The 26,406-nt window shown below is 45.7% G+C and overlaps 1 protein-coding gene across 1 annotated transcript in view; it reads right to left on the reverse strand.

Annotated features, from left to right (window-relative positions):
* Positions 1 to 26,037, reverse strand: part of LOC126203024 (cytochrome P450 6k1-like) — a 124,027-nt gene extending 97,990 nt beyond the window's left edge. The window contains exon 1 of the mRNA XM_049937263.1: positions 26,000 to 26,037. The gene's annotated coding sequence lies outside the window, so the exon portion shown is untranslated. The remainder of the gene's footprint in view (positions 1 to 25,999) is intronic.
* Between the last annotated feature and the right edge of the window lie 369 nt (positions 26,038 to 26,406).

A 26,406-nucleotide genomic window follows, 5' to 3' on the forward strand; every position in this document is an offset into this window, starting at 1 on the left:
GGTTAATTGCCTAGCATTTGCAGATGATATGGCCCTACTAGCTGAAACATGGGAAGAAGCCAAAGAACAGATCCTCGAATTACAGAAACAAGCAGAGAAAATAGGCCTTAAAATTTCTTTTGAAAAAACCAAAATAATCACAAATATAAAAAAGCCAATGAAATATCTTAAAGTAAGAGACCAAAAGATCGAAATTGTTAAAGAATTCAAATATCTTGGTGAATGGATTAGCTGGAACGCCCTTGAGAAAAAAGCAATAGAATTAAGAAGAAACAAAGTTGAACTAGCCTTTCAGCTTACTAAAAATACTTATAATAAAAAGTCCCTCTCATGGAATTCAAAAATAAAACATTACAACACTGTCATTAAACCAGAAGCACTATATGCAGCTGAGACATTATCTATCACTAACCATGGCCCAATTGAAAGGCTAGAGATCAAAGAAAGAAAAATATTGAGAAAAATTTTAGGCCCCAAATTTCATAACGACAAACTAATTCATACCAAAAATGAAACACTCTACAAAACCACAGAAAAACTTTCGGATACAATGAGGAAAAGAAGAATTGAGTTTTATGGGCACATTCTCAGAATGAACCCAAATAGACTTACAAAAAGAATGTTTGACTACTTCAGGAATAAAAAATCCAAACCAAATTGGTTTATCCAAACAGAGAAAGACTTAAGAGAACTACACATCACAGAAAAAATGCTCACAGACAGGACCGCAAAAATGATAAGCAAAGACAGAAAAGAGGGATTCCAGCTCCAAAATAGGAAGAAAAGAACGATTGTCATCTCTGATGAGGAAAGAAAAGCAAGATCAGAAAGAATGAAGCAGTACTGGGCGAAAAGAAAGGCACAGAACACACAGAAGTGATTGATTCAACGTACCCCAAAGTTGGGTGAAACGAAGAAGAAGAAGAAGAAGAAGAAGAAGAAGACAACTACTTCGTGAGACTTTAATATTGGTTATATAAGTTATGAATATTAAAAAAAAAAAATACTGCCGGCCGCGGTGGTCTAGCGGTTCTGGCGCTGCAGTCCGGAGCCGCGGGACTGCTACGGTCGCGGGTTCGAATCCCGCCTCGGGCATGGGTGTGTGTGATGTCCTTAGGTTAGTTAGGTTTAAGTAGTTCTAAGTTCTAGGGGACTTATGACCTAAGATGTTGAGTCCCATAGTGCTCAGAGCCATTTTTTATATTAAAAAAATACTAACATTAAGCCGGCCGAAGTGGCCGAGCGGTTCTAGGCGCTACAGTCTGCCTCGAATCCTGCCTCGTACATCGATGTGTGTGATGTCCTTAGGTTAGTTAGATTTAAGTAGTTCTAAGTTCTAGGGGACTGATGACCTCAGAAGTTAAGTCCCATGGTGATCAGAGCCATTTGAACCATTTGAACTAACATTAATGAGTGACATAGTGTCATGAAGGTTGCAGCTTGCGAAACGAATATATGAACAGGATCTTCCTCAGACAGTTCACTCGCTATACACGTACTTTGTACCATTGCTCTATGACAGTAAAAGTGAAATATACCCGCACATCGCAAATGGCTACAGCGCTGCTATCGAGCCTACAGTGTAGGCCATACACTGTAATATTATTGCGTTATTATTATTATTGGTAGTGACAGTGGCCAGACAAAACTTTAGCAACCTGAAGTCTTCCAATTTCTACCAGTTTAGAAATGAGGAGCCCATCATCAATCAAGTGATTTAGCAGTAGTGGGCTTAAGTACAGTGGACACGTTTTAATTTCGTGCCGGCCGGAGCGGCCGTGCGGTTCTAGGCGCTACAGTCTGGAGCCGAGCGACCGCTACGGTCGCAGGTTCGAATCCTGCCCCGGGCACGGATGTGTGTGATGTCCTTAGGTTAGTTAGGTTTAATTAGTTCTAAGTTCTAGGCGACGGATGACCTCAGAAGTTAAGCCATTTTTCAATTTCGTTGATTTTATATGGCTGTGCAGGGAGTGGATGTAGCAAGTGTTGCCAGGGAGAGGAGGGTTGTAGAGGAGGCTCTTTCGTAACAAATGTCTACCCTCACTGTGAACAGATAGATCCCTTTTCTGAGTAGGAGTTGTAGGTAGTAATCGTGGTATGCACTTAGAATTGCTTCATCATTCTAATTAAAAAAAATTAAAAAAACGGTTTGTTATTAGAACTAAGCAGTACTGTCTCATTCTCATTAATTCGTGGTTTAACAAATCACCTGCAAAACCTAAATATATTTTACTTTCACCATTTTAAAATTGCAAGCGTGCAAAGAAAATTCATTTTCGCTCTGAAGTTTATTCAGACGTTAATATTTGAGAGGAGGGTGGGATTGAGGGGGGGGGGGGAGAAGGGGATTGGGGTACTAACTGATATCTGATTGCATTCATAGTTTAAAGGCACATTTTTAGCCATAGCACGTAAATCTATTTTTTTAAATCAGAGAACCCTGTTAAATAAAGCATGAAAGCCAATGCAAGTTATCTTGTGCGCGGTCGCATGTGATCGCTGGTGAGACACAGAAAGGATGTCTAGTCTTTTGTAGATTACTTCTTCTGTTATTTGTTCTGGAATGGAGTCGAGGGAGAGCCTCGCGCGTTAGACTGGCCGCTCTAATTTAAACTGTTTAATTTTATAAAAAGTCACTGCGTACTGCAGGGCGCATACTCGCGCATATTAGTAATTCTATTAGGAAATTTCCACTGCGCACGGACGAGATACCGACGTGCGGATAGTCAACATATCACTAGTGATTAATACTGTATTCCCAATGGAACTAGCATAGTGCACTTCAGTAATTATAGTTATGATTAACGTTTTTGTGATTTCATTATTTGTTTAATCCATGATCCTAAAATTTCAACATTATATGTAAACTGTGTTTTCAGTATTTATCTCATTTTAGCTCAGAAATAATGTGGCCCACGAACCTCCTCCTTATGGCGACGAAATTCTCAAAGTATATGTCCGATGCCACCTTATCATGGTTTGAATATATTCACTGATTTTTAAACATTTCCATCTATCTCAATTCAGTTCAACAAAAATTATAAAAAAAACCAAAATAATATAAATAATCGTATTTACATACATACATACATACATACATTATACATATATATATATATATATATATATATATATATATATATATATATATATATATCCCATTGTACCAGTTATTAGGGTTTCCTCCTGTTCCATTCACATATGGAGCGCGGGAGGAATGATTGATTGAATGTCTCTGTGTGTGCAGTAATTATCCTAATCTTATCTTCACAATCTCCATGTGAGCGATACGTAGGGAGCTGTAGTACCGGTATATTCCTAGAGTAATCATTTAAAACCGGTTCTTGGAACTTTGTTTATCTTACGTTCGGTGAGTTAAAGTTAATGCACTACGGTATCCAGCTTGGTTTTACGCAGAGAGAAAACTGGGAATTGCCTGGTTGCTTATTAGGTAGTAGGCCAAGTAAACCGAGAGAAAGCTGCGGACAGAGAAGTGGCTAATGCAAAGAAAGAAATTCACTCACGATCCGTTACTTATTTGGTGCTGGGAGTCGACAATTTCGTAACTGTCTAAGACACATGCATTTTGGAGCCGTTGAACGTCATCGAACCATTCTTAACGAAAAAGAATACAGTCATGAGAGCAGTAAGCTGTGGACAGAGGTTGTTAGTTACATCACGGTTTCTAGCCACTGGCAGAAGTTGAGACGACCTCAAATTCATTGTTGTATCCCTACGATTATTATCTAAAATGATTCCTGAAACATGGTTATAGTTGCCTGAGGAAATACGGCATGGTAAAGCAAAGTAAATAAAAGAAAAGGTGCTCAGGTAGAATTTATTAATTTATTTTTATATGTAGCAAAGAAGATGCCCGTATGTGTGTGAGACAATCGTTTTAAATTAGAAGGAGAAAGACTACAAATAGTGGTGGCGCATGTCATCTAATAAACACAATAGGTACTTCAGAAATGAAGCACTTAGCAACTATTACCAATGTAAAAAAGGAAAAAATCTCACACTGCTCTTCGAACAAGTAGGCGTGGGTATAGGCTCGATTTTTTAACTTTTACAACAATGAAGTAAGTATTTTTTATGAACGGATGTCCATTGACTGTCTGTATTTCAGTTTTTAGGTTGTACTTCTAGTAAGTATCGAAATGAAATCTAAGATCTAATATCTCTGTATTTTGCTTTCATTTCCGATAAGTATCGTAAATAAAATCTAAAAACCGAAATACATATTTTATGAATGAAAGTCCGTCGAACTTCTATATCTTCTATTTTCTGTACGCGTCACATGAAACCATTATGGATTCTTTAAAAAATGAAACAAGTGTTTCCTTTCTTGTGTCTCTATTGGTATACTCCCCCAACGACGTGTTCCACAAACATCTAGGGCCTTCATACTTCTCTAAAAACTCTGTCATTAAATGTTTCTATCGCCTCGCACGCTGTCATGTGTATTACAGCAGCATTTAATTCCGTGCAGAGACAAAAGACGAACTTTGTCGGGCGGTTATCACGACAGCGCTACATCCGGCACAGTTTGCAGGGTGGGTGGTTCTGCCCGACCGACAACCCGAAAAGAATCCATTGGTCGGTTGGCTAAAGGGCCTACACATATCCACTTGGTCGATCTGTCGGTGTCGGTTGGTTGATGGGCTTGTAGGGGGGGGGGGGGGGGGGCTTTAGCGAACCACCAAAGGAAGTTCGCATTTCGAGCAACCAAAGGAAGTTTGCATTTGGTCCGTTACAACTGTAGTAGTAGCGATACGCATCTCGTGGTCTCGCAGTCGCGTTCTAGCTACCCGAGCAAGGAGTCCTGGGTTCGACCCCCGGTGGGGGATTTTTCATTTGCCTCGATATGACTGGGTGTTAGTTTTGTCCTCCTCATTTCATCATCATTCCTAAATGTGGTGAGATTCGACTGAGCAAAGGTTGGGAATTTGTTCAAAAAGTGGCTCAAATGGCTCGGAGCACTATGGGACTTAACATCTGAGGTCATCAGTCCCCTAGAACTTAAAACTACTTAAACCTAACTAACCTAAGGACAACGCACATATCCATGCCCGAGGCAGGATTCGAACCTGCGACCGTAGCGGTCACGCGGTTTCAGACTGAAGTGCCTAGAACCGCTCGGCCACAACGGCCGGCTGGGAATTTGTACGGGTGCTGATAACCACGCAGTTGAGCGCCCAACAAACCAAACATCATCATTATCATCGGCTCTAGCAGTACGGAAAGCTTTCGTCTGTTATCTCGTCTACTTTTCTTGTTGCCGATGTGACTTGCGCTAGCGATGCAGCAGAGATTTGAAGAGAATGTAGTTCAAGGTGAGGTAAAGCGGACGTCTAAGGGGAACCGAACTTTCACCAAACCATGGTTAGTGATAGATGCATCCCCCTTAGACGTTTTGAATCCACGTATTATAAGATATCACATCAAATATTATCCAGTAAAAAAGAAATCAGGCGTCCACAAGGAGTTGCACAAGGTGGTACTTTCTCCTGTTATGAAATCTGGTTGCAGGCTCGTAATTCATTACAGAATCTTCTCGAATTTCTGGCAGGGAACGTCTCCGACGACACTAAACTTCAGGTTATCACCGCTTGGCGGGACAGGAAATACTGAGACTTCAGCAATGACCACCTGTCTTGAGATTATTTTGGTTTTCGCGCCGCTCACCACCTATATCTTTCTAACGTCGATCAGTTGTAGAATTTTGGAACACGTATTCTGTTTGAGTATAATGACTTATCTGGAGACTACAAATCTACTCTGTAGGAATCAGCATGGGTTCCGAAGTAAGAGTGATTTCAGGTGTGCCGCAGGGGAGTGTCGTAGGACCGTTGCTATTCACAATATGTATAAATGACCTTGTGGATAACATTGGAAGTTCACTGAGGCTTTTTGCGGATGATGCTGTAGTATATCGAGAGGTTGTAACAATGGAAAATTGTACTGAAATGCAGGAGGATCTGCAACGAATTGACGCATGGTGCAGGGAATGGCAATTGAATCTCAATGTAGACAAGTGTAATGTGCTGCGAATACATAGAAAGATAGATCCTTTGTTATTTAGCTACAATATAGCAGGTTAGCAACTGGAAGCAGTTAATTCCATAAATTATTTGGGAGTAGGCATTAGGAGTGATTTAAAATGGAATGACCATATAAAGTTGATCGTCGGTAAAGCAGATGCCAGACTGATATTCATTGGAAGAATCCTAAGAAAATGCAACCCGAAAACAAAGGAAGTAGGTTACAGTACACTTGTTCGCCCACTGCTCGAATACTGCTCACCGGTGTGGGATCCATACCAGATAGGGTTGATATGAGAGATAGAGAAGATCCAACGGAGAGCAGCGCGCTTCGTTACAGGATCATTTAGTAATCGCGAAAGCGTTACGGAGATGATAGATAAACTCCAGTGGAAGACTCTGCAGGAGAGACGCTCAGTATCTCGGTACGGGCTTTTGTTGAAGTTGCGAGAACATACCTTCACAGAGGAGTCAAGCAGTATATTGCTTCCTACGTATATCTCGCGAAGAGACCATGAGGATAAAATCAGAGAGATTAGAGCCCACACAGAGGTACACCGACAATCTTTCTTTCCACTAACAATACGAGACTGGAATAGAAGAGGGAACCGATAGAGGTACTGAAAGTACCCTCCGCCACACACCGTCAGGTGGCTTGCGGAGTATGGATGTAGATGTAGATGAAATGATGCTGCTTCTTTTAGCCTAGCCAACAAAGACCAAAAAAGACAGATGGGGGGGGGGGGGGGATAGTGTACTCGCAAATTCTGACCGGTGGGAAGTGGGTGTTGGGATGGTTTAAAGGTCACTTTTTAATTTTTTTAATAGCTCAAAAAACGCGGCTTCTAGCGAAAATGTACTGGGTTAGGTAGAGTGGAATCACCTTTTCTATCATCAGTTTGCAGACCTGTGAACGGGGGATGTGAATGAACATAATACGACTGGCGACGTGTAGTCTGTGTATAAGCTGTGTAGTACCGTATTACTCATCTCCCCCTACACCCAGTTGCATTCCAGAACGCAATTTAGCTCTTAATACGGCTCTACTGTACTTCGATGTGGTATACTCATTTCATATTTGTTTTTAACCCACTTTTTAAAGATAAACATTGATTTTATACCGTTAGAACAATATTTTAGAGAAATTAGTTAAGCCTAGAAACATCGTTACCATGCCATATTTTGGGAAAAATCAGAGAAATTGGCGGATATACAGGGCTATTACAAATGATTGAAGCGATTTCATAAATTCACTGTAGCTCCATTCATTGACATATGGTCACGACACACTACAGATACGTAGAAAAACTCATAGAGTTTTGTTCGGCTGAAGCCGCACTTCAGGTTTCTGCCGCCAGAGCGATCGAGAGCGCAGTGAGACAAAATGGCGACAGGAGCCGAGAAAGCGTACGTCGTGCTTGAAATGCACTCACATCAGTCAGTCATAACAGTGCAACGACACTTCAGGACGAAGTTCAACAAACATCCACCAACTGCTAACTCCATTCGGCGATGGTATGCGCAGTTTAAAGCTTCTGGATGCCTCTGTAAGGGGAAATCAACGGGTCGGTTTGCAGTGAGCAAAGAAACGGTTGAACGCGTGCGGGCAAGTTTCAGGCGTAGCCCACGGAAGTCGACGAATAAAGCAAGCAGGGAGCTAAACGTACCACAGCCGACAGTTTGGAAAATCTTACGGAAAAGGCTAAAGCAGAAGCCTTACCGTTTACAATTGCTACAAGCCCTGACACCCGATGGAAAACCGATGGATCGGTCGTGGTGGAAATCATGATCAGCAATTCATGTCATGGCCTCCACGCTCTCTTAACCCCATGCGATTTCTTTCTGTGGGGTTATGTGAAAGATTCAGTGTTTAAACCTCCTCTACCAAGAAACGTGCCAGAACTGCGAGCTCGCATCAATGACGCTTTCGAACTCATTGATGGGGACATGCTGCGAAGAGTGTGGGAGGAACCTGATTATCGGCTTGATGTCTGCCGAATCATTAAAGGGGCACATATCGAACATTTGTGAATGCCTAAAAAAACTTTTTGAGTTTTTGTATGTGTATGCAAAGCATTGTGAAAATATCTCAAATAATAAAGTTATTGTAGAGCTGTGAAATCGCTTCAATCATTTGTAATAACCCTGTATTTGAATCATCAATATGTAGTTGGCATTCCAAGTGAAATACTTAGTCTGATATAGTTTAAGGCATGACGTTGGGAATGTGAGAGATAAAGTGATATAAGCGGGAGTATATAAAATGCAATGTGCATCATGTGGTGCGAAATGTGTAGGACACTGATCCTTCCAGACTGGATAATAACGATAAATCTGTAGTAGCTAAATGCATATGGGAGACAGGCCACCTGCTAAAAGCCGCTAAAGAGGATTCAGAGGTGGTTCATGCAGTGAAGAAAAGAAGGAAGCATGACCTACTTGAAAAACTGTAAATATCAATTCGCCAAGATAGATTTGATTATTTGCTTATTGTCAAGCAAGCGAGAGTGGTAAGGGATTCTTAAAGGGGTTCGTGGAGCCCTTTTGAACTTAACAGTAATGCAATATACACTGAAGCACCAAAGAAACTGGTATAGGCTTGCGTATTCAAGTACAGAGATATGTAAACAAGCATAACATGGGGTCGACGCACGAGCGATGGGACACAGCATCTTCGAGATAGCGATGAAGAGGGGATTTTCCAGTATGACAATTTCACGAAAGTACCGTGAACATCAGGAGTCCGGTAAAACATCAAACTCCGACATCGCTGCGGGGTGAAGAAGATCCTACAAGAACGGGACCGACGACGACTGAAGAGAATCGTTAAAGATGACAGAAGTGCAACCCTTCCGCAAATTTTTGCATATTTCGATGCTAGGCCATCAACAAGTCTCAGCGTGCAAACCATTCGACGAAACATCATCGATATGGGCTTTCGGAGCCCAAGGCTCACTCGTGTACCCTTGATAACTACACGACACATAGCTTTACCCCCCCTGCGGGTCCGGGGATTAGAATAGGCCCGAGGTATTCCTGCCTGTCGTAAGAGGCGACTAAAAGGAGACCATCCCCCTTACGGGGGTAGTTAGCGCCTGCGTCCGGAGACGGACGGTTTCCCGACCTATAATCGTGGTCTTTTTGGTTTTTCACTTCTCGTTTCTTCATTCCTTTTGTTGGTTCCTTTTTTTGCTCTTCTCCACTTCACTGTCTTCCTTACTCTTTCCCTTGACTTCTCCTTGCCTTCTCATTGCCTTTTTCTCCTTGCCTTCTCATTGCCTTTTTCTCCTTGCCTTCTCATTGCCTTTTTCTCCTTGCCTTCTCATTGCCTTCTTCTCCTTGCCTTCTCCTTGCCTCCTTCTCCTTGCTTTCTCATTGCCTTCTTCTCCTTGCCTTCTCTGGTCTCCGCCTCGGCGTTTGAGACAGTCTGTCCTCTTTCTCCCTCTCTCTTCTTTTTCCTCTTCTTCCTTCCTCCCTGTGCGTGTCTGAAGGCCGACCCACGCGTTCGCACGCGTAGCCGGTGACGGGGTAACGCGTAAGTCCCCGCCCTAGGTAGACATGTAAGGCACGCGCGTACCCCCTGGTAAAGGCCAGGCCCGGGGAGGGGTGATTGCCTGAGCTGATACCTTCTGACCATGCCGATTGGTCCCTCCGTCTGTTTCTCGGGAGGTGTGACCTGAGGTGTAAACATTCACCTAAGGCGGGAGTGCCCTCTGAGAGGGTCCCCACAAGGAAGGAGCGCGCCATCGGAGACGCTGGCAATCATGGGGGATTCCTCCGCAATGGATTCTACTCCATCGCTTTCGACTTCGACCCACAAACGGAAATGTGACCAGCCAACAGTGACAAAAATACTACCGCCTGCCCCACAGTTCCTCGTCGTTTCTCGATCTGAGGAAGGAAAGGATTTTTCCTCTGTCAACCCTTTCGTTATCCAGAAGGGCGTCGATGCCATAGCTGGATCTGTCAAATCTTGTACCAGATTGCGTAACGGTACCCTATTACTCGAAACTGAGAGCGCCTTTCAGGCACAAAAACTGCTTCGGGCCACACTCCTTTACACATTCCCTGTCCGGGTGGAGGCTCACCGAACTTTGAATTCGTCTCGTGGTGTGGTCTATACTAGATCCCTCGACGGCTTGACTGACGAGGAGATTCAATCTTTCCTCGCTGAGCAGGGCGTGACGGCTGTCCATAGGGTCATGAAAAAGGTCAACAATGACCTTGTACCGACCCGGACACTTTTCTTAACCTTCGATAGTGTTAAGCTGCCATCGCGCATCAAGGCGGGCTACGAGGTCATTTCAGTTCGCCCCTATGTCCCGACACCTACGCGCTGCTACCAGTGTCAGCGTTTCAATCACACTCGACAGTCTTGTTCCAATGCGGCTAAATGTGTAACTTGTGGCAGGGATGCCCATGAGGGTGACTGTCCACCTCCGTCTCCTCGTTGTGTGAACTGTCAGGGTGACCATGCCGCATCCTCCCGCGACTGTCCTGTCTATAAGGAAGAACGCTGTATCCAGGAAATTCGGGTCAAAGAGAAAGTGTCCACCTCGGCTGCTCGCAAGCTATTGGCTAGTAGGAAGCCCACGCTGCTCCCAGCGGGGAAATACAGCACTGTCCTCGCCTCTCCTCGGACTACCCGGGAGGTAGCAACCCAGACATGCGATCTGACCTTCAGCACCACGGTCGTCCGTTCGGCCAGTGCTAAGATCGCGCGGTCGACGTCTCCTCTTCCTCCCATCACCCCACAGACACCAGCCACTTCCTCAGCTTCTGCTCAGTCGAAGACCCCGAAGTCAGATGCACGGGCCTTCAAGAAGGAACCATCCCGTGCAGACTTCCTCCGTTCCTCGACCTCCCAGCCTTCGACCGGTACTTCCACCAAACGTCCTTCTAAAAAGGCGCATAGGAAGCACAGTTCTCCTTCTCCGCCGCGGCGCCTTTCTTCTCCTGCGCCACCCAGCGGTTGCCGCCCCAGGCCGTCATCCGTTTCGCCTGGCCGCACCGCTGGTAGCCGAACGTCTGGCCGTTCACCGGCGGAGGAAGCTCCCCCTCCCGGCCATCCTCCTGAGATGGCCGATGACCCTATAGACCCCATGGACGATGACTGTCCGCCTCCTGCTAGCGGCGGCAGTGCTCGCTCGAAGCCAGGCCCTAAGCGGCCTTCGAGGTGACCCCTTCTCTCATCTTCCTTTTCTTACGATGGCACTTATTACCTGGAATATTCGCAGCATTCGCTCCAACCGAGAGGACTTGAAGTTGCTGCTCCGCTCGCATCGTCCGCTCGTCGTAGCCCTCCAGGAAACGAAGCTACGCCCATGCGATCAAATTGCCTTGGCACACTACACCTCTGTGCGTTTTGACCTACCCCCTGTGGTAGGTATCCCAGCTCATGGAGGGGTTATGTTGCTGGTCCGGGATGATATTTACTACGATCCCATCACGTTGCACACCGGCCTGCAGGCAGTAGCCATCCGCATTACTCTCCCCACTTTCACGTTTTCCTTTTGTACCGTTTACGCTCCATCGTCATCTGCCGTTACCAGGGCAGACATGACGCAACTTATTACTCAGCTACCTGCACCATTTTTGTTAACTGGAGACTTCAATGCCCACTATCCTCTTTGGGGCTCTCCAGCATCCTGCCCGAGGGGCTCCTTGTTAGCAGACCTTTTCAACCAGCTCAATCTTGTCTGCCTCAATACTGGCGCCCCTACTTTTCTTTCGGACACATCTCATACCTATTCCCATTTAGACCTCTCTATATGTACTCCCCAACTTGCACGCCGGTTTGAGTGGTATGCACTTGCTGATGCATATTCGAGCGACCACTTCCCGTGTGTTATCCATCTCCTGCAGCATACTCCCTCTCCGTGCTCCTCTCGTTGGACCATCTCCAAGGCAGACTGGGGGCTCTTCTCTTCCAGGGCGACCTTTCATGATCAAACCTTCACAAGCTGCGATCGTCAGGTCGCACACCTCACGGAAGTCATTCTCGCTGCTGCTGAATATTCCATCCCTCACCCTACTTCTTCTCCACGTCGCGTACCGGTCCCCTGGTGGACCGCAGCATGTAGGGACGCTTTACGTGCTCGTCGACGTGCTTTACGCACCTTTAAACGCCACCCTACAGTGGCGAATTGCATTAATTATAAACGATTACGTGCTCAGTGTCGTCGTATTATTAAAGAAAGCAAGAAAGCCAGCTGGGCTGCTTTCACCAGCACCTTCAACAGTTCTACTCCTTCTTCTGTTGTCTGGGGTAGCCTGCGCCGGCTATCTGGCACTACGGTCCACTCCCCAGTTTCTGGCTTGAAGGTCGCGAATGAAGTCCTTGTGGCCCCTGAGGCTGTCTCCAATGCCTTCGGCCGCTTTTTCGCCGAGGTTTCGAGCTCCGCTCATTACCACCCTGCCTTCCTCCCCCGCAAACAGGCAGAGGAGGCGAGGCCACCTAACTTCCGCTCCTCGAATCGTGAAGGTTATAATGCCCCATTCACCATGCGGGAACTGGAAAACGCACTTGGCCGATCACGGTCCTCCGCTCCAGGGCCTGATTCTATTCATATCCAGATGCTGAAGAACCTTTCTCCTGCGGGTAAAGGTTTTCTTCTTCGTACTTACAATCGCATCTGGATTGAGGGACATGTTCCCGCATGCTGGCGCGAGTCTATTGTTGTCCCGATTCCTAAGCCGGGGAAGGACAAGCACTTGCCTTCCAGTTATCGACCTATCTCGCTTACCAGCTGTGTCTGTAAAGTGATGGAGCGAATGGTTAACTCTCGATTGGTTTGGCTGCTCGAGTCTCGACGCCTACTTACCAATGTACAATGTGGATTTCGAAGGCGCCGCTCTGCTGTCGACCATCTGGTTACCTTGTCGACCTTCATCATGAATAACTTCTTGCGGAAGCGCCCGACCGCGGCTGTGTTCTTTGATTTGGAGAAGGCTTACGACACCTGTTGGAGGGCGGGCATTCTCCGCACCATGCATACATGGGGCTTTCGCGGTCGCCTCCCTCTTTTTATTCGTTCCTTTTTCATGGATCGACAGTTTCGGGTTCGTGTGGGTTCTGTCCTGTCCGACACCTTTCGCCAGGAGAATGGGGTGCCACAGGGCTCAGTTTTGAGCGTCGCTCTCTTCGCCATCGCGATCAATCCAATAATGCATTGCCTCCCAGCTGATGTTTCAGGCTCCCTTTTCGTGGACGATTTTACCATCTATTGCAGCGCGCAGTGTCCACGTGTCTTGGAGCGCTGTCTTCAGCGTTCTCTTGACCGTCTTTACTCCTGGAGTGTCGCCAATGGCTTCCGTTTTTCTGCCGAGAAGACGGTCTGTATTAACTTCTGGCGCTACAAAGAGTTTCTCCCACCGTCCTTACGACTCGGTCCCGTTGCTCTCCCACTCGTGGAGACAATCAAATTTTTAGGCTTTACCTTTGACAGGAAACTTAGCTGGTCTCCACATGTGTCATATTTGGCCGCCCGTTGTACCCGTTCTTTAAATGTCCTCCGTGTTCTCAGTGGTATGTCGTGGGGAGCGGATCGAACCGTCCTCCTTCGCCTATATCGGTCGATCGTCCGCTCCAAGCTGGATTATGGGAGCTTCGTATACTCCTCTGCACGGCCATCCATCTTACGCCGCCTCAACTCCATACAACATCGGGGTTTACGACTTGCGATCGGAGCATTTTATACCAGTCCCGTAGAGAGTCTTCATGCTGACGCTGGCGAATTGCCACTCACCTACCGGCGCGATATACTGCTTTGTCGGTATGCCTGTCGGCTACTGTCAATGCCCGACCATCCTTCTTATCGTTCCTTTTTTGACGACTCTCTTGACCTTCAATACGGGTTGTATGTCTCTGCCTTGCTACCCCCTGGAGTTCGCTTTCGTCGCCTCCTTCAACACCTTGATTTTTCACTCCCTGCAACCTTCCGAGTGGGCGAGAGCCGCACGCCACCTTGGCTCCAGGCTCAGGTCCGCGTTCACCTCGACCTCAGCTCCCTCCCAAAAGAGGTCACCTCCGGTTCGGTCTACCACTCCCGTTTTTTGGAACTTCGCTCGAAGTTCAACAATATGACTTTCATTTATACAGATGGCTCTAAGACCAATGACGGGGTCGGGTGTTCCTTTATTGTCGGGGCACAAAGTTTCCAATACCGGCTCCATGGCCATTGTTCGGTCTTCACAGCTGAGCTCTTTGCCCTCTACCAGGCTGTTCTGTACATCTGCCGCCACCGACATTCTGCTTATGTCATCTGCTCAGATTCCCTGAGCGCCATCCAGAGCCTCAGTGATCCGTACCCGGTTCACCCTTTCGTACACCGGATCCAACGCTCTCTTCAGCAGCTGGTGGACGTCGGTACGCCGGTTAGCTTTATGTGGGTTCCTGGCCATGTCGGTATCCCTGGGAACGAAGCTGCAGATGCCGCGGCCAAGGCTGCGGTCCTCCAGCCTCGGACAGCTTCTTGTTGTGTCCCTTCGTCCGATTTTAGCAGGGTCATTTGTCGGCGCGTTGTGTCGCTGTGGCATGCCGATTGGGCTGCACTTACCGACAACAAGCTTCGGGCCTTAAAACCTCTTCCCGTGGCTTGGACGTCCTCCTCACGCCCTTCTCGGCGGGAGGAGGTCGTTTTAGCAAGATTAAGAATTGGACACTGCCGGTTCAGCCATCGCCATCTGCTGACGGCTGCGCCGGCGCCGTTCTGCCCATGTGGGCACTTGCTGACGGTTAGTCACATTTTAATGTCCTGTCCCGATCTTAAAACACTGCGCCTCGATCTTAACCTGCCTACTACTTTAGATGCCATTTTAGCGGATGACCCACGAGCAGCTGCTCGTGTTCTTTGTTTTATCAATTTGACAAACCTCGCTAAGGACATTTGATGATGTTTTTTAATCCTATGCCTGTCAGTCTGTCTTTTATTGTGTTTTCCCTTTTAGTTGTTGTTGTCAACTTGTGCCTCGCGGTGCATTCTTAGAGTAGTCAGGGCGCTAATGACCATTGAAGTTGTGCGCCCGAAAACCACAAAAAAAAAAAAAAAAAAAAAAAAACATAGCTTTACGCCTCGCCAGGACCCGTTAACACCGACATTAGACTGTTGAAGTCTGGAAATATGTTGCCTGGTCGGATGGGTCTCGTTTCAAATTGTACCGAGCGTTTACGGGTATAGAGACAACCTCATGAATCCATGAACCCTGCATGTCAGCAGGGGACTGTTCAAGCTGGTCGAGGCTCTGTAACGATGTGGAGCGTGTGCACTTGAAGTGATGCGGGGCCCCTGATACGTCTAGATACGACTCTGACAGTTGACACGTACGTAAGCATCCTGTCTGATCACCTGCGGTCGTTCATGTCCATTTGCATTCCGACGGACTTGGTCAATTCCAACAGGACAATGTGACATCCCACACGTCCAGAACTGCTACAGAGTGTCCCCAGGAACACTTTTCTGAGTTTAAACACTTCCGCTGGCCACCAGATTCCCCAGACATGAAAATTATTGAGCATGTCTGGGATGCCTTGCAACTTGCTGTTCAGAAGAAATCTCCACCCTCTCGTACGCTTACGGATTTATGGACACTCCTGCAAGATTCATGGTGTCAGTTCACTCCAACACTACTTCAGACATTAGTCTAGTCCATGCCGCGTCGTGTTGCGGCACTTCTGCGTGTTCACGGCGGCCCTACACGATATTAGGTAGGTGTACCAGTTTCTTTGGCTCTTCAGTGTATGTGAGCAATTTGCGTAGATAACTGTTGGCAACATTGTTTCTTCATAGCCTCTGTGCTATCTCAGGAATATAGTGGAATGGTTGTGGCTCCGTGTAGTGGCGTTAAGCAAATGCGACCAGTGTTACAGGTTTTAAAGCAAGACAAGGACTTTATGTTGGAATACCTTTATTTGTTTCATGACTAGTTTGTGGTTTTCAAGTGAGTGTGTATGAAGGGTTGATGCAGGGATTTGGCTGCCGAAACATCTGGCCGTGGACACTATTCTTCACATTTCCGCATTGTATACTAAATAACAATAATGATAACGATTATTGTCACAGCGCTATCTCCAGCTAATACTAGAATGATTTTGGTTAACTATCGTCATCGTGTGAGACCATAGTTGACGGTCGACCACAGTCACTAACAACCCCCCCCCCCCCCAAACAGTCTCTTAGGAGTTGCAGAACATTTTACTTCCTAATGTGGTACTATTAGCAATGTTCCTCATACTGTGTTCCACGGGACCTTGAGGATCCGTGATCACTTCAGCGTTCCTTGAAACGTGTCTTTTCTAAGAGCGAAGCAAAAAATTAACATTGAAACACTGAAAAAAGAGAATGACACTAACCGTCACGACCACGTACTAATTCGGGTAGTCGGCACGAAGCGACACGTAAAGCGAATACGGCTGTATCTATCAGGAAGGCGACGGAAACTTAATAGACCGCAACCTCAACAACGAGATGATGCTATGGCATTTTCTAAGCTTGAGGTCAATAAAAAATTAACTTTCGACGCCACAAAACGAACCCATGGATTTCATTAATAACAAATCATGAATTAAACTGACGGCAGTTGATTCCAGAGGGCTGGTCCCAGGACTGACTTGCGCTATGTAAATACACTAACGGAAAAAATTCGCAATACGACAAAATGATTAACGTGAAGTTTGAAATTTCAGGAATACATTTGTCTATGTAACATACGTAAGTGATTAACATTGAAGATCACAGATTAATGTAAGTGCGAGGCCCAGTGTATACTATGTGATCAAAAGTATCCGGAGACCCCCAAAAACATATGTTTTTCATATTAGGTCCATTGTGCTGCCACCTACTGCCAGGTACTCCCTATCAGCGACCTCAGTAGTCATTAGACATCATCAGATAGCAGAATGGGGCGCTCCGCGGAACTCACGGATTTCGCACGTGGTCAGGTGATTGGGTGTCACTACACTCTGTACGCGAGATTTCCACACTCCTAAACATCCCTAGGTCCACTGTTTCTGATGTTGCAGTGAATTGGAAACATGAAGGAACATGTACAGCACAAAAGCGTCCAAGCCGACTTCGTCTGTTGACTGACAGAGTCCGCTGACTGTTGAAGAGGGTCGTAATGTGTAATAGGCAGGCATCTATCCAGACCATCACACAAAAATTTCAAACTGTATCAAGATCCACTGCCAAGTACTATGACAGTTAGGTGGGAGGTGAGAAAACTTGTATTTCATGGTCGAGCGGCTACTCATACGCCACACATCACTCCAGTAAGTGCCAAACGACGCCTCAATTGGTGTAAGGAGCGTAAACATTGGACGATTGAACAGTGGAAAAACATTGTGTGGAGTGACGAATCACGGCACACAATGTGGCGATTCGATGGCAGGGTGTGGGTATGGCGGATGTCAGAGTGTGTCGCGGCAACAACAAAATTCGGATGTGGTGGTATTATGGTGTGGTCGTGTTTTTGAAGGAGGGGGCTTGCACCCCTTGTTGTTTTGCGTGGCACTATCACAGCACAGGCCTACATTGACGATTTAAGGACTCTCTTGCTTACTACTGATGAAAAGCAATTCAGCGATGGCGATTTCATCTTTCAAGACAATTGAGCACCTGTTCATAATGCACGGCCTGTGGCGGAGTGGTTACACGACAATAACATCCCTGTAATGAACTGGCCTGCACAGAGACCTGACCTGAATCCTACAGAACACCTTTGGGATGTTTTGGAAAGCCGACTTCGTGCCAGGCGTCACCGATTGACATCGATACCTCTCCTCAGTGCAGCACTTTGTGAAGAATGGGCTGCCATTCCCCAAGAAACATTCCAGGACCTTATTGAACATATGTCTGCCAGAGTGGAAGCTATCGTTAAGGCTAAGTTGGGCCGACACTATACTGAATTCCAGCATTACCGATGGAGGGCGCCACGAACTTGTAAGTTCAGCCAGCTGTCCAGATACTTTTGATCACATAGTGTATTTAGCACTGAGACAGCTTGGTTGCAGGCTCTCAACTGTCCTCCTCCTATCCAATACGCGGCCATCACTGGCACCGAGGCAGAACCGGCGTTCATCAGAAAAAAACAACAGACCTCCACCCTGCCCCCTAATGACTTCTCGCTTGACACCGCTGAAGCCTCAAATGGCTCGGGGTCAGTGGATGCGCGCTACAGGCCGTCCGGCTCGGAGTTGTCCTTGAAGTAATCGATTTCTAACAGTTCCATAATATGTCACTATGGTGCCAACTGCTTCTCAGATTGCTGCTGCAGGTGCATTACGATGTGCCAGAGACACAAGCTGAACACGGTCGTCTTCCCTCTCGGTATTGCCACGTGGCCATCTGTAGCCTGGTCTCTCTCGACCATACAGCGCATTGAACAAAGATTATGTTGGAAGATAGGGTTTTGTAGCCAAAAGAGTGGGGAATAATTTGGTGTATTGGAATCCTGAATAAAATCAAAGTGAATGTTGCATTACTTACTGAAACGTACCTCGTAGTTTGCAGAATGTGTCCACATATACTACTGAAGGCACCTGCAAAATTATGTCAATGTGCAACACTTAGTTTAGGGGATGACGTCATAGATATTTAGTTGCGCGAAAAACTAGCTTCTCCTTAAAATAGGGCGCACTAGAGCTTTAACACCAGGCGTAACGTTTTAATTTATTACTTCTGTTACTAACTATATTCGGAACAGTCTTGCAGCCAATATCTACGCACAGTGTGATCACAATTAAAATTCTAGTTTCAAAATGCTGTAAAAAAAAAAAAAAAGCATTTGCTCAGTGATGTCAAATTTGAACGTAATATTATCCAAGAAAGAGGAAACGTTACGGAAACAAAAAATAAAAATACAAAAATTAAAAAAATTAAAAATTAATGAATGGCCAAGCGGTTCTAGGCGCTACAGTCTGGAACCGCGCGACCGCTACGGTCGCAGGTTCGAATCCTGACTCGGGCATGGATGTGTGTGATGTCCTTAGGTTAATTAGGTTTAAGCATGGCTGTGTGCTCAGTGCAGCTGCCTCGAGTCAAATGAGCGTGCAGCAGCCTGTACTGCAGAAGTTCACACTGATAGAACTGGGCGCGGCAGGAAGAAGCGCGCTGATAATGGCGGACCGGAAGCTGAATTTTCCAGCGGATCGCGCTCTGTTAAAACTAGAGCGCGATCCGCCGCGGCGCTGCGGCTGCCAAGCGAAGCTCGTTCAAGGTCAACCGCCAATATGGCGGCGCACACAGCCATGTAGAATACCCACCCACCTCCCCAGAGGTCGTAACCCCTGCAACCCACAATAGAGAAAGATGCTTCAGTAGCTGATTAATGTTTTTAATTTTAAAAAAAAATCTCACGGGATAGATAAGGATGGTCTCTTTATTAAGGATGATAGTATACAGTAACATCTCCTTGAACTTTAATATAATCAGTCAGTGCACCATCAATCTTAACCCAAATATTAATTCTTTCATTAGCATTAACAAGTCTCCTGTTCCTTGTATATAATGAAAAAGGTTTATCAGTAACAACAATTGCTGTACCATAATTCCTATCGCCCTGAACTCCAATAGAACATGTACGATAACAAATAATGTCTCTATCGTAATAGGCCTCCAAGCCTAATTGAGAAGTTAAGTCCCATAGTGCTCAGAGCCATTTGAACCATTTGAAGTTCTCTGTTTGCAAACCACCACTTGACCCCTCCTGCGGTGCTGTGGCCATGTTTTATACTGACGTCCGGTCATTTCCTCCAGATCCTTGGCAGACATCGGAACAACGCCGTTTTTCTTACCCTTGAGTGTCCGTAACGTCTGTAGAGTTACTGGCGCACCGTCACCATGGTTGTGAAAGAGCTTTACCAGCGGCGCACGACACAGTCATGCCGTGCGTCTCAGACGCGAAGTGAGGAAAAAATCTTGTACCCCCACGTCTTATTTTGCGTAGTCTGCCGTTTATAGTGCGGTCTACTGATAAAATTTTAGTTAAGTTTTTTGTTCTATAACGTTTCCCCCTTTTTCGATAGTATTCCTTTCAAATTTGACGTTCGTTTTTACATCGTTTTGAAACAAACTTTAATTATATTCACCCTGTATATCACTGAACATACCTGGTAATTTATATCACTGTACGACACATGGTTCATGACATATGCTGTGAGAAACATTGAGATGCACGAGGAACTTGCTTTTGCTCAAAATGGAGTGCAGATTACTCAGCCTGTATTCATCCAGTTTCATATCGAGAGCAGTTAGGGACTTCCAACAAACTCTAAAAATAATACCAAACCTTTTATAAAAATTTTCTCGCTTATACGGTTCACATCATACACTGAGGTGACATGCTAATACACAGATGGGCACATCGCGTCCGCAAGGTATAAAACGGCAGTGTAATGGCGGAGGCATCAGTTGCACTCAGGTGAGTCATGTGTAAAGCTTCCCGACGTGATTGTGGCCACTCGACGAGTATCAGCAAGTTTGAATGCAACAACGGTAGTAGCATGGGAGATTCCATTTCGGAAATCGCTGGGAATTCAACATTCCGAGACCCACAGAGCCAAGAGTCTGCCGAGAACACCAAATTTCTGTCATTACTTCTCACCGGGGACAACGCGGTGGCCAGCGACATTCACTTAACGACCGACGCCAGCAACGTTAGTGTAGAAATGTCAGTGCTAACAGACAAGCAACAACGAATGAAATAATCACAGAAATCAATGTGAGGAAGTGCGACGTACGTCTCCGTTATGGCAGTGTAGCGAAATTTGGCGCTAATGGGCTGTGACAGCAGACGACCGAAGTGCGTGCGTTTGCCAACAGCACGACATCACCTGCAGCGCCTCTCCTGGGCTCGTGACCGCATACGGGTGGACCCCGGACGATTGAAAAACCTTGACGTGGGCAGGTGAGTGCCGATTTCAGTTGGTAAGAGCTGATGACAGGGTTCGACTGTGGTGCAGACCCCACGAAACCACAGGCCTAAGTTGTCAACAAGGCACTGTGCAAGCTGATCGTGGCTCCATAATGATGTGAGCTGTATGTACAAGATGTGGCTAGAAAAAAACCGGACTAGTACTGATGAAACAATAAAACGAATGCAATAAGGCTGAAAGTCGCGTGGCCTGTCACGGGACTCTCGCTCCGCCTACTGCTCGAGTTTCATCTGCCTCCTGCACTCAGTCTGCCCGTGGCGTCTGTTTTAAGTAGTTGACGTTTTGTTTGTGCGTCGGAAAATGTTGAGTGTACAGAAAGAACAGCGTGTTAACATCAAATTTTGTTTCAAACTAGGAAAATCTGCAAGTGAATCGTTTGTAATGTTACAACAAGTGTACGGCGATGATTGTTTATCGCGAACACAAGTGTTTGAGTGGTTTAAACGATTTAAAGATGGCCGCGAAGACACCAGTGATGACACTCGCACTGGCAGACCATTGTCAGCAAAAACTGATGCAAACATTGAAAAAATCGGTAAACTTGTTCGACAAGATCGCCGTTTAACAATCAGAGCAGTGTCTGAGTTAACAGGAGTTGACAAGGAAAGTGTTAGGCAGATTCTTCGTGAAAGTTTCAACATGAACAAAGTGTGTTCAAAAATGGTTCCAAAGTGTCTCACAATTGAATAGAAGGAACGCCGAAGAATGATTTGTTCTGACATCCTGGAAAACATTGAAAGTGATCCCACCTTCTTACAAAATGTTATTACTTGCGATGAATCGTGGTTTTTTACTTACGATCCCGAAACTAAACGCCAATAGATGCATTGGAAAACTCCTGGTTCACCACGACAAAAAAAGCACGAATGTCAAAATCGAAATTCAAGGCGATGATGATTGTTTTTTTTTTTTTTGACATCAAAGGGATTGTGCACATTGATTGGGTACCAGAGGGACAAACAGTGAATCAGCATTACTACATTAGCGTCCTGGCTACCCTACGTGAGCGAGTACGGAGAAAACGGAACGATTTGTGGAGAAAAAAGTCATGGATCCTTCACCAAGACAATGCCCCAGCTCACAGTGCGTTGTCAGTGAAGACGTTTTTGGCAAAACACAACATACCCATCTTAGATCATCCACCCTACTCACCTGATTTGGCCCCCTGTGACTTTTTTCTTTTCCCTAAAGTCAAGTCAGCTTTGAAAGGAACTAGATTTGAGACTGTTGAAGCAGTAAAAGAAAAAGCGACGGAAGTAATGTATGGACTTACCGAAAATGATCTGCAGCATTGCTATGAACAGTGGAAAATTCGTATGGAGCGGTGTACAGACCGAGGAGGAGAGTACATTGAAGGAGATAACATGAAATTGTAAATAATTGTAAATAAATGTTTTTTCCAGCATCAGTCCGGTTTTTTTCTAGCCGCACCTCGTACATGGAACAGACTGGGTCCTCTGGATGATCGGCTACTTGGAGACTATTTGCAGCCATTGATAGACGTCATTTTCCGAAACAAAGTTGGAACCTTTATGGATAACAATGCGCTTTGTCACTGGGCCACAATCGTTCGCGATTTGTTTGAGGATCATTCTGGACAGTTCGAGTGAGTGATTTGGCAACCCAGATTGCCCGACACGAATCTCATCGTTTATAGGATATAATCGAGAGGTACGTTCGTACACAAAGTCCTCCATCGGTAAAACTTCCGTCATTACGGACGGCTATAGAGGCAGCATGGCTCAGTATTTCTTCAGGGCACTACCAACGACGTGCCTTATGCTCAACAGGCGTAGCACACTGAACAGAAGGGTGTCGAGGTCCATGTACATGACACTTATTCGACCCCTGATGACGTACGCAGCCCCTGTCTGGGGATACGCTGCACCCACACGCCTGCGCCGTCTGCAGATAACACAAAACAAAGTACTAAAATCATAAGCAATGCTCCACGATACACACGCATCGCTGACCTTCATCGGGAATACCCACTTGAGACTCTCACGGAGGTAATCCACAATCTCACCACCAGACTATACAGAAACTCCAGACATTCGCAGAACCCGTTTATTTTGAATCTGGGTAACTACGACCACAACCATAGATGGAAACATAAAAGACCAAAAAACATACTTGTCAGGACCTAACATCTATGGCCAAGTACATGCAAACAGAACGGTACAGGTGAGCCCCTGTTAATCAGCCACCATTACTGGATATCCAGCTGGAACACACTTGCCGAATAACTGGCACCACGCAGGGAAGCCACAACGTGCACTACATACAGACAAGCTCCACACACCCCCCACACAGTGAGATGATCTATGGCCGATCTTCCACTACTATATAACGATCCTGACTGTTCCAGGAATGCAGCGGCTGCAGCAAACTCGGATACATGGCCACCACCTACCAGGGTAATGATGCATGATAACCATACTAACAAACCCAACCTTGCATGAACTATCGCAGCTAGTAAGCCACTACTGCTCTTACTACCAATCCCACGGTCGCAGAGGTTTTTTTTCCCACGGCACGAGCCTTGGCACTTTTTTCCCCTCTGCTCTTCAAATCGCTACCCTCATTCGCGTTTCATCCACTATCTATCACCTGATGGACCGTGTTGATGCGTAGACTCACCCAGACGCACGGATAACATCACAGCCCAGCATCCTGTGATCCACTGATTAGACAACTAACATGTTGATGGAGGTGACAATAGAACTTTCGGTTTGGTCACCATGTTGGTGCGGGCGTGGAGGGGCCTTATCTCTATAAAATGACGTGCCACTATGCCAGGGAAAAGAAGGTTCGACACGATATTAGGTGATATTGTGTGACTTGTCATCTCAGTGTGTTTTTAACACATTAACTCACATCTAATCATGCGTTTGAAGGTGTTTTATACATTCGATTCGACTCCGCAAAGAATCGGAGGTTTACTGGTAACATCTGTATTACTAAATGGCTACGATTGTGTACTGTCTGAGTTACAGGTTACCTAACTAATAGCTTCCAGGGGCAACAAAGACTTGATTTTCAGTATTTCATATTATTATTGACCGGATTTAAGGATTTTAAATGATTTCGCAATATACTGATTAAAGTTAAAACTGTTGTTGTGGTCTTCAGTCCTGAGACTGGTTTGATGCAGCTCTCCATGCTACTCTATCCTGTGCAAGCTTCTTCATCTCCCAGTACCTACTGCAACCTACATACTTCTGAATCTGCTTAGTGTATTGATCTCTTGGTCTCCCTCTACGATTTTTACCCTCCACGCTGCCCTCCAATGCTAAATTTGTGATCCCTTGATGCCTCAAAACATGTCCTACCAACCGATCCCTTCTTCTAGTCAAGTTGTGCCACAAACTTCTCTTCTCCCCAATCCTATTCAATACCTCCTCATTAGTTGCCCCATGAACCATGGACCTTGCCGTTGGTGGGGAGGCTTGCGTGTCTCAGCGATACAGATGGCCGTACCGTAGGTGCAACCACAACGGAGGGGTATCTGTTGAGAGGCCAGACAAACATGTGGTTCCTGAAGAGGGGCAGCAGCCTTTTCAGTAGTTGCAGGGACAACAGTCTGGATGATTGACTGATCTGGCCTTGTAACATTAACCAAAATGGCCTTGCTGTGCTGGTACTGCGAACGGCTAAAAGCAAGGGGAAACTACAGCCGTAATTTTTCCCGAGGACATGCAGCTTTACGGCTTTACTTTACTTAAGTTAAAACTATAACTGAAGAAGTCCAGGATTACAGTTAGAAACTGTGTATGTCTTCAGGGAGCGTAACTCACAGCGCGCAAATCACCCAGACGTCACTCACTTACCATTTGGGAATGGGGGCTTTAGCGACTTCCAACAAACTTTACATACAATTTCGAAACTCTGCGACTGACATTCCACACAAAATAACGAAATGAAAAGTATTTCTTGCTTCTTAAATTTTCGCTGTTCATGCAGCAAAACCTCAGTATCAGGCACGACGATTTGATTTATTACTTCTCTACCACTACTTCAAACCGCAACATATTTTGTAGACAATATCCACATACACCAATGAATTTACCTGCAAAATTATATCATTTTAGAACAGATAATTCAGTAGATACGACGCGGACAATGAGACGCGTGAAACGGAGTTCGAGTCTTAAAAAAAGTCGACGGTGGAGTGGATGAAGCGACTAAATGCCAAACACCTTCATAACGTTCTGCAAATTATTTGTTTGATCAGGAATCGGCTTTCGGGTTCTTAGGCTGCTGTCAGGTAACAGCTGAATGTCGCATCTTAAGTGCGACTAAAACAGTCATTACTGATAAACAATACATAAAATTATGACATACACAGTGTTTCTAAAGGAAAGTATTACATTTTATGATACAAATAATTTGTTACATTTAACCAGAAAATTAAGATTGCTGTGATGTGTGAAAGTCGTTAGACTTAACAACATATTTAAAAATAGTTGACTTTGTTATCGTAATCTGACATTTTCATAATGCATTTAACGGAAGGTTCAAATGGCTCTAAGCACTATGGGACTTAACATCTGAGGTCATCAGTCACCTAGAACTTAGAACTACTTAAAGTTAACTAACCTAAGGACATCACACACATCCATGCCCGAGACAGGATTCGAACCTGCGACTGTAGCAGAGGCGCGGTTCCGGACTGAAGCGCCTAGAACCGCTCGGCCACAGCGGCCGGCATTTAACGGAATGGAAAGAGGAAATCGTGTTCGGCGATTTAAAACTAAGGTAGCATTCTGTGTCATGCTTTAGTGATTTCAAGCATGTTTTAAGATATGTGTTCGCGTAGAAGACACTTGGGCGTTAGAATTCATAAAGGGCACTCGATGACCTGTATGAAAAGAAAGTTCTGTGGAACGCCAGATAAGAGACAGGAAGCAGTAGACAGTTACACGAGGACGCGACGATTATGTCAGTTATACTCTGTCGCTTCCTAGTGTCACAGGTAGCGCCCCTGTAGCATCGCCTGCCCGCAACGGAGCACAACACTCACCGTTGTTAACTGCGACTGTAGTTTGTGCACTGAAGCGATGAGATACTGTATCTGCTGGAGCCGCAGGTCTCGCCTTTATGTACCAGAGAGAGCAAGCAGATAACCCGCCTCACCGTGACGCTGCGGTTATCAGCTGCCCACTATCAGCTACATATATGGCTGGGACAGAGCTTGTACACCTTACGTCACGTGTCGATGACAGAAAATTAGTGCCACGTATTTTACTGGAACGCACCGCCGTAGCCGTCTGAAATGTCTGTACTCACAGCAATTCGTACAACTAACTTCGCGAGCTGTTAGGGACTTGCGGAATCCGAATTTTTCAGTAGCACACTGAAAATTATTCACTGTATTTTGCTTTTTGTTATACATGGTGCGGAAAAAACTAGCTGATTTGAAAGGTCAAT

The sequence above is a fragment of the Schistocerca nitens genome, chromosome 9 (genome assembly GCF_023898315.1).
Source record: "Schistocerca nitens isolate TAMUIC-IGC-003100 chromosome 9, iqSchNite1.1, whole genome shotgun sequence".
NCBI lineage: Eukaryota > Metazoa > Arthropoda > Insecta > Orthoptera > Acrididae > Schistocerca > Schistocerca nitens.